A 7,077-nucleotide genomic window follows, 5' to 3' on the forward strand; every position below is an offset into this window, starting at 1 on the left:
TTAGGATTATTTTATCAACATGTAAGTCAATACTATTTTATTCCTCTAGTAGGATCATAATATAAATTTTTAGCATCCAGATTGTAATAGGCATCCAATTATAACTCTTATACATGCAATGGAAAATGCATCTGTGTTCACCCAGGCTAGAAAGAAATATCTGTAATTAAAATATCTGGAGCTATCTAGAAATGTCTTCTGCAAGTAGATGTGGTTGATTTGGAACATATTGATCAAGAAGCACTCCCAGGCATCTACACTGAAGAGCTAAGAAGTACTAAGATGTACTGTACTCCATTTCAATAGCAAGCCTAGAAGGAATACTCAAGAATACTCTAGAGCAAGCCTTAAGTAACCCTTAACCCAAAATTACTTAATTCACTTGCAAATTTTAATTAAAGTATGTTTTAGTTGAATGACATTGGAAAAGTGAAGCCCTGACAATTTTAACATTCACAGAATTTTTCCAAGGTACCCTTGATATTTTGGTCAGATCCAAATATGTATATTACAGTTCATGCCTAAATAAAATCTCCCCATAGACATAATTCATTGAGGTATTTATACATGTCAATAGCTCTAGGCTACTACTTGGTGCTTTTATATTCTATTAAAATATTATCTGGGTTTTCCCACACTGGGCTTTCCCAGTGAAAGTCAAAGTGATCACTATGTGTATTGTAATTTAATAATGGTCAAAAAATTCCTTAGATCTTTTGAAGTTGGAGGTAATACATAAACCAAAGTCTATTATTAATACTAACATTACTACATGTTGTTATAGTACAAAGGGCCCCAAAATAACTAGTGAGATAAAAAATAAGATTGTGCAGACATATTGCTTTTATACTGGCTTCTGATTCTCAAGGTTTCCATTCAAATGTGACTGTATAATATTATGTTGTGATATTGTTTAATTTAATCTTCCAACATACATTACAGCACAACATCTATAATAAGCTTATTCAGGCAACATTAATTTGCCTTGCAAATTGGAAAGTATGGAAATAAGGGACTTTCTAGCTTTTCTTCTGCATTATTGACAAAACTGCTAATAATAGTTTCGGTGCAAGAGATTAAGGAGGGGGAGATTAAACCCAAGAAACAAACAAGATACACATCAAGAAACTAACAAATACTTTGTTGTCATTGCAAATAACTGCAAGTCTTTGTCTGGTATTGTGTATGTGTGGGGGAGGGAGTTCTCCTTTGTAGGAGAATTCATTTTTAGAATATGCAAGTCAATCTCTTTTTTTCCCCATCCCTTATCTCCAGCACCAGAACCCATTTCACTCATCAACCACATTTACATTGAAAGCATGACCTGAACTTTCCATGACATCAGTAACAGTCACCAAAAAGTGAGCTGTACATCTAATCACTCCATTCATAAGATAGTTGTGTGCAAATCTTTCCATAGCTCTCCTTAGTTCCAAGCAGTGGGGTTTAGGGATCTGGGGATATTCCGAAGGCCCTAAATAGAAGGGAACTTACTTAACCTACATTAAATCTTGATAATGTAATAATGAGTCTTTTAACAAGATAATTTTAATTCCCCTATCTCCGGCAATAAAGACTGTATACAGCTAATCTGCTTTGCCCTTTCAATTAAACTTGCTCAGGACGTTGTATTTAGTCAGCACCCTGAATGAGTCATTAAAATTCTTGTTCTGTAAGAGTTGTGTGCAGTGCACTGTTGTTTTTAAATTCCATTAAATCCAAATGGTCTTTATCGCCCCATGACCACTGTGACTTCAATCAGCCAATTTAATTACCTTACAAAATTGTCAGCAGAAGCAGTAAAGAAAAACAGGAAGGGCTGTGACGTTATCAAATTGAAATCTTCCTCTGTGCTGTTTAATCTGGACCAGTCAATAACAATGCTTCTCACCTCCTACCTGCCTTCCCGAGGCTCTTGACCTTACCCTTCCTCCAAAGATTTTGATTGCTGTTGGTTTTAAGTCTGATTGTGAAGAGAGCGCCTGGGGACGTTAATACACATCGGAGGCTCCTTGCCAGGTCCATTGAATCTAAACAAAGCACTTCCCCACTCCTGAACCTGGAGCGTTCCTAAATCCAAGGCAGTCCTCCTCCAGATTTCACTGGTCCCCTGCAATGAAGGGAAATATCCTCTCCCTTGCCCAGCTCCCACCACAGCCCAGTCCTTCCCACCCAAGCAGACCCCCTCAAGCATAGACAGTGGAGAGAGCTAGGCACTACATAGCTCCTTCCCCTCAACATCTCAGTCTGACTTCAGACTTGGGGACTACAACAGCAAGGGAGAGCCATTCCCAAGAAAGAGAGAGATCAAAGGAAAAGCTGTCCCACTCGAGCTGTCTGAAGCAGATGGGGTCTACTCAAGCCTTCCACTATTGACCTAGAGGTAAAGCTTATGCAACTGGAAGAGCCTGTAAACTGTATGAAACCATCAGCTCTCACGGCTGCTCGATGCTTTTGCTGTTTAATAATAATGCTCTGGCAAACTGATCTTCTGGCTTCCACTGCTGCGATAGATGCCCACGGGCAATGGTATGAGAAGCCAATTCCAAGCCCCAGCCATTTACTGGTTTGACTCATTCCCCCGCGTAGTGAAAATTTCTGTGGAAAGGGACTCGTTTGGCTCAGTTCGGTGCAATATTTGAGAGGGAGCCTAGATGCCAAGTCTTCACTGAAGAAGCCCCTGCTGAGCAGTAATTCCCGCTTCTCGGGGCCTCAGAAAAAAGCCAGGCAATGTAGCCGGTGTTCCTGGTGCTTAGAAAACAAGACAAAACTAGGTGTTCGGTCCTGTTTCCTGAAAACACTTGGCTAAGTTTGATGAAGGGCAATAAGAGTCAGAGCTCCTTTCAGAAACCTGCAGGGGCTGATCATGAGGATCGATCGGTATTTTTCCTGAAGTTGCCTCAGGTTTAACCTGAAATCCTTGCTCTCAAGACACCAGTTCTTAGGATCAGAGATGGGCACTCCTCTTCAGCTATCTAAAAGGAAAATATTTTTTCAGTTCCCCTAAGAAGAGGAAAAACTCTTAAGGGTACTCATCCCATGAGCTCGGAATCAGCTCCTATGATTGGAAACATCAGCACTACCTAAGCAAGGAAAGATCATAACCACTGCCACGTGGAGTCGAGATGTGTATGCCCACTGCACTCCTTTTGGCATATGAAGTGTTGTGGTTTCATTTCCCCCAGGGTTTGCTTATACATGATAAAAAACGAGGACGAAGCAGTTACACCAGGCATAGGACAGAGAATCCACCGGTGCCAGGTCGGGGGACTAGTTCTTCTTCAGAGCTTGAATATGCTCCCGCAGAGAATCAGTGGTTAGGGGAAGATGTACGTTGACAAACATTGGTCTTGACAACCCAACCCAGCTGATGTGGCTCCAAGCATTTGTCTCAGTGGCATCAAGGCCGTGCCAGGGCACCAGCGATTGGATCTGGCCCCAGCTGCTTGCTGGTATGCAGAGGGGGCCTGAAGGGAGTGTATCCAACGAGTTTTAAACGGCTCCAAACAGGCAATCGCCTAAAACGGGGGTGGCCAACCTGTGGCTCCAGAGCCATATGCGGCTCCTCAGAAGTGAATATGCGTCTCCTTGAATCTTTGCACAAGGACACGGTGACCAGCTTCCACATTTCCACAGCTGGTCACCGTGTCCTTGTGCAAAGATTCAAGGAGACATTTGGAAGCTGGCCACCGTGTCCTTGTGCAAAGATTCAAGGAGATACATATTCACTTCTGAGGAGCCGCATATGGCTCTGGAGCCGCAGGTTGGCCACTCCCGTTTTAGGCGATTGCCTGTTTGGAGCCGTTTAAAACTCGTTGGATACACTCCCTTCAGGCCCCCTCTACATACCAGCAAGAAGCTGGGGCTGCATGTGGCTCCAGACCCGCAGGTTGGCCACCCCTGGTCTAAAATAAGAGGCTTGCAACGGTCGGTATCGAAGTGGAGGGGTTGACATTTCTGTCCGTACCTCCTGGACAGAGAGAGGCATTGGCTTGGCTCGGGTACACCCGGGCAAAGTCTGATGAAACCGAGCTGGCTGTGGCGGGCAGCAAGAGCTGGATACCACCGTAGCCTGCCGGCCTGGTCTCCTAGTCCCTGTTTGAGCAGCTGAGCGCCAGCTGCTGAAGCTTTGACCAGGGGACCGGCAGAAGCAGGGAAACAGCGGGGGAGGGGACTCGTTTATTCCCCGTCTCTCCTCGCTTCCAACCATGAGGACGCCCCGTCTGAAGACGGCCCCAGCTGGCGCTGATCGTGGTCCTGAAAGGCTGCGGGCTGGGGCGCAGCACCGCCCTGCGCCCCGACCCCAGCCATGCGGCTACGCACAGATGGGCAAGTGCTTAACTGCCTTGCGAGGCCCCTGGGGATGGGGGTTGGGACCTTAGGGCTTGAGCAGCAGCGCAACCCTCTGTACATACACGCCAGCGCGTGTTTCGCCTGGCTGGCCCTCTTGGAAGTGATCAGGGCCGGCTTCTGCCGTGAATTTAACAGACCATGACAACGGAAGGGTCCTACCTATGATCTCGTATTTCTGCTTGCGTGTAGCAAGGGAAGAGAAGGCCTGAGCTTCTGTCTGACTCGACACCATGGGGTTACATTAAGAAAGGCTATTCTGGCCTCGATCTCTAAGTCTAGCCCCAGGTTTCACCAGCCCCAGCAGCAAGGGCTACGATTCCAGTGTCGCTGCGCCTTCCTTCACTCTCTGCAGCAAATCCTGAACATCGCAGGTGCAAGCCTGGGGCTTATCCCTAGGCAGTTGCTCTGAAATAAGAAGAACCAGGCTGGCTCTTTGGCGCCCAGAAAGCACGATCCTTTCCACCTGGCCTTGCTAGGCGGGGGCCAAAGTAGCTGCTAGGAATGCAGACAGACACGGTGCTGTGCAGCTGGACGAGCGAGGTGACGGCAGGTTGATGTAATGCCGCCAGAGAGTTAATTATTCTTTTTGATCCCCGGCGCTGGTAGAAAAAAATAAGTCTCGGTCTGTGACAAGTCACACAGGCGTTCGGCTTTCCAGTGCCCTTGTTAAAAGGTAGCTTGAAACAGAGGGAGGGAGGCTGACAGGACTAGTGACTAGTCCCAACAGTGACAGGAGCTGTGGGAAGGACAATGCGAGCCCAGTGTGGTTCATTTGCACAGGGGGGGAGGAGGGGGCTGGAGCTCTGGCAGCTACAAGCTCTCCCCTGTTGCCATAGCGCTGCCGGCTGAGAAGGAAGAGAGGGGGCTGCCTTCCGAAGGGGATCTCCTCAGACACTGCCTTGTCTCCCGCAAGGGAGCAGGGACAGCTCGGAGTAGCAGGCAGCCTGCTGGGATCTGCTATTGCCCCTTAAAATAATTTAGCCAGCTCCTTTCACAGAATTGTCATCCCTTTCCTCCCCACACCCGTTCCCTCCCAGGCGATCTAATCGTCTTGGAAAGGAGCTGAACTTCTCCACAAAGGTCTATCCCTGAACTAGGGTGAAAACCAAGGTCTGTAGCAATGGCAGGCACGTGCAACAGGCCGGGAGGGCAAGACAGGGAGCCCTCTTCCCCCTTACTGCTGGAAGTCCACGTAAAAGAAGCAACTTTGGTGTCGCAAGGGCAGAGGTGGAGATGGAGGGGTATTTTTTTTAAGCAACGAAAAAGCATGAAGCGAGTTTCTGGTTTGCTACTACACACGGCCGTGAATGGCAAGCAAAGTGAAAGCCCTAAGCCGACTCGATGTCCAGGAGAGAGTTTAGGGAAGGAAGTTAGGCGAGAAAAATCCATTCTGCATGGCCGAGTGACAGCCCTTCGGGGGAGAGGCTTCCTCCTTCTGCTGCGAGCTCCAGATTATTGTTTTCTTCGTCTTCAAATAGTGGCCTGATCGGTGACATCCTAGTGAGCATTGCAGCGAGGAGGCGAAGAGCAAGGCGGACAGCTTATCTCCTACCGGAGGTGGGGGTGGGAGAGCGTGTTTCCATAGCTGCCCCTGAAAGCCATGCGAGCTGGAAAGATCCCCCCGCACAGCAACAACTAGGAACCTGTCGCACAGGCACAGCTGGACCGCGCCAGATTACCTTCAGCGCTGCACTCATCTCACAGCAACGCCTACGGAGCGGCTTCAATGCAAAATAAACTCCGCAATGATATATGGACCCGTTTAGCCGTGTCCAAAGAAACAAGCGTTCCTGAAGATGGTTGCTAAGAGCAACGTGCCTTAAGCACCACCTTTAGACCAGATGGAAGCAGAAGAAAGTGCTACTAGGAATTCAGCACCCGAGATCAATAACAACCCGGAGACTTTAATCGCCCCACACACAGACACACACACACCACCACCACCACACCCCCCCTCCTAAACGTGATTTAAACAAAGAAAGAGCAAGACATTCAACCTTTTCCCAGGCAAAAGGGAGCTTTCAGTGGCGAGTACCATCACAATGCTGCAATAGGGAACGCAATATAGGCATGGGAAAGAACAGCAACTCCTTCTGTACACCTCGCGGGCTGGCACAGAGGGGGCCGCTTCTTTTGCCGAACAACTTTTTCCGTGTGTGCACTGTCTGTGCACACCCACCCCAGGGCACTTTAGCTATTCGGCTGGCGGATCTGTGCCCTGTCCCTAGTCCCACCACTGTGGCTCTCACCCACTTGCAAGAACTTTTCATACCCAGGTCTGCTCCAGTGACAAGGAACAGCCTGGTCCGTGAAGAGTTGTCTTCAGCAACTCTCTAGCCAGGATGCTTTCTCACAGAAGTTTCAAGCTCAGTTTTTAAGGCTAGTTTCCAAAAGATACAGGAGGGGGAAGGGAAGCTCTTTGAGCTGGGCGACCAATATGTTTTCCCTTGAAATGTGCCTGGCCCCGCCTGTGGCTGTCCCTGGCTCTTTTTGTCTTGGGGGGGGGGGGGGGGGAATAATAATGATCCATTCCCGCTTAGCAGCACGTTTGTGTGTGTGTCAAGAGTCCTTCCGCGGTGACTCCTTTGCATTCAGCTAACAGTTTACAAAGCATCTGTTCCATCACAGCCCAAGCACCAGGAAAAGTGCCACTAAAGACGTTTCAAGGAAATCAGAACTAAAGGTCCCTTGGACAAGGTTGGATCCGCTCCGACACTCAGCCTC

At 48.1% G+C, this 7,077-nt stretch overlaps 1 protein-coding gene across 1 annotated transcript in view; it reads right to left on the minus strand.

Annotated features, from left to right (window-relative positions):
- The window catches only part of GRIK2 (glutamate ionotropic receptor kainate type subunit 2), an 805,806-nt gene that overhangs the window by 797,611 nt on the left and 1,118 nt on the right, over window positions 1–7,077 (minus strand). The gene's annotated exons all lie outside the window — the stretch shown is intronic.

The sequence above is a fragment of the Gavialis gangeticus genome, unplaced genomic scaffold, assembly GCF_001723915.1.
Source record: "Gavialis gangeticus isolate Ggan-Ray unplaced genomic scaffold, GavGan_comp1, whole genome shotgun sequence".
In the NCBI taxonomy this organism is placed as follows: Eukaryota; Metazoa; Chordata; order Crocodylia; family Gavialidae; genus Gavialis; species Gavialis gangeticus.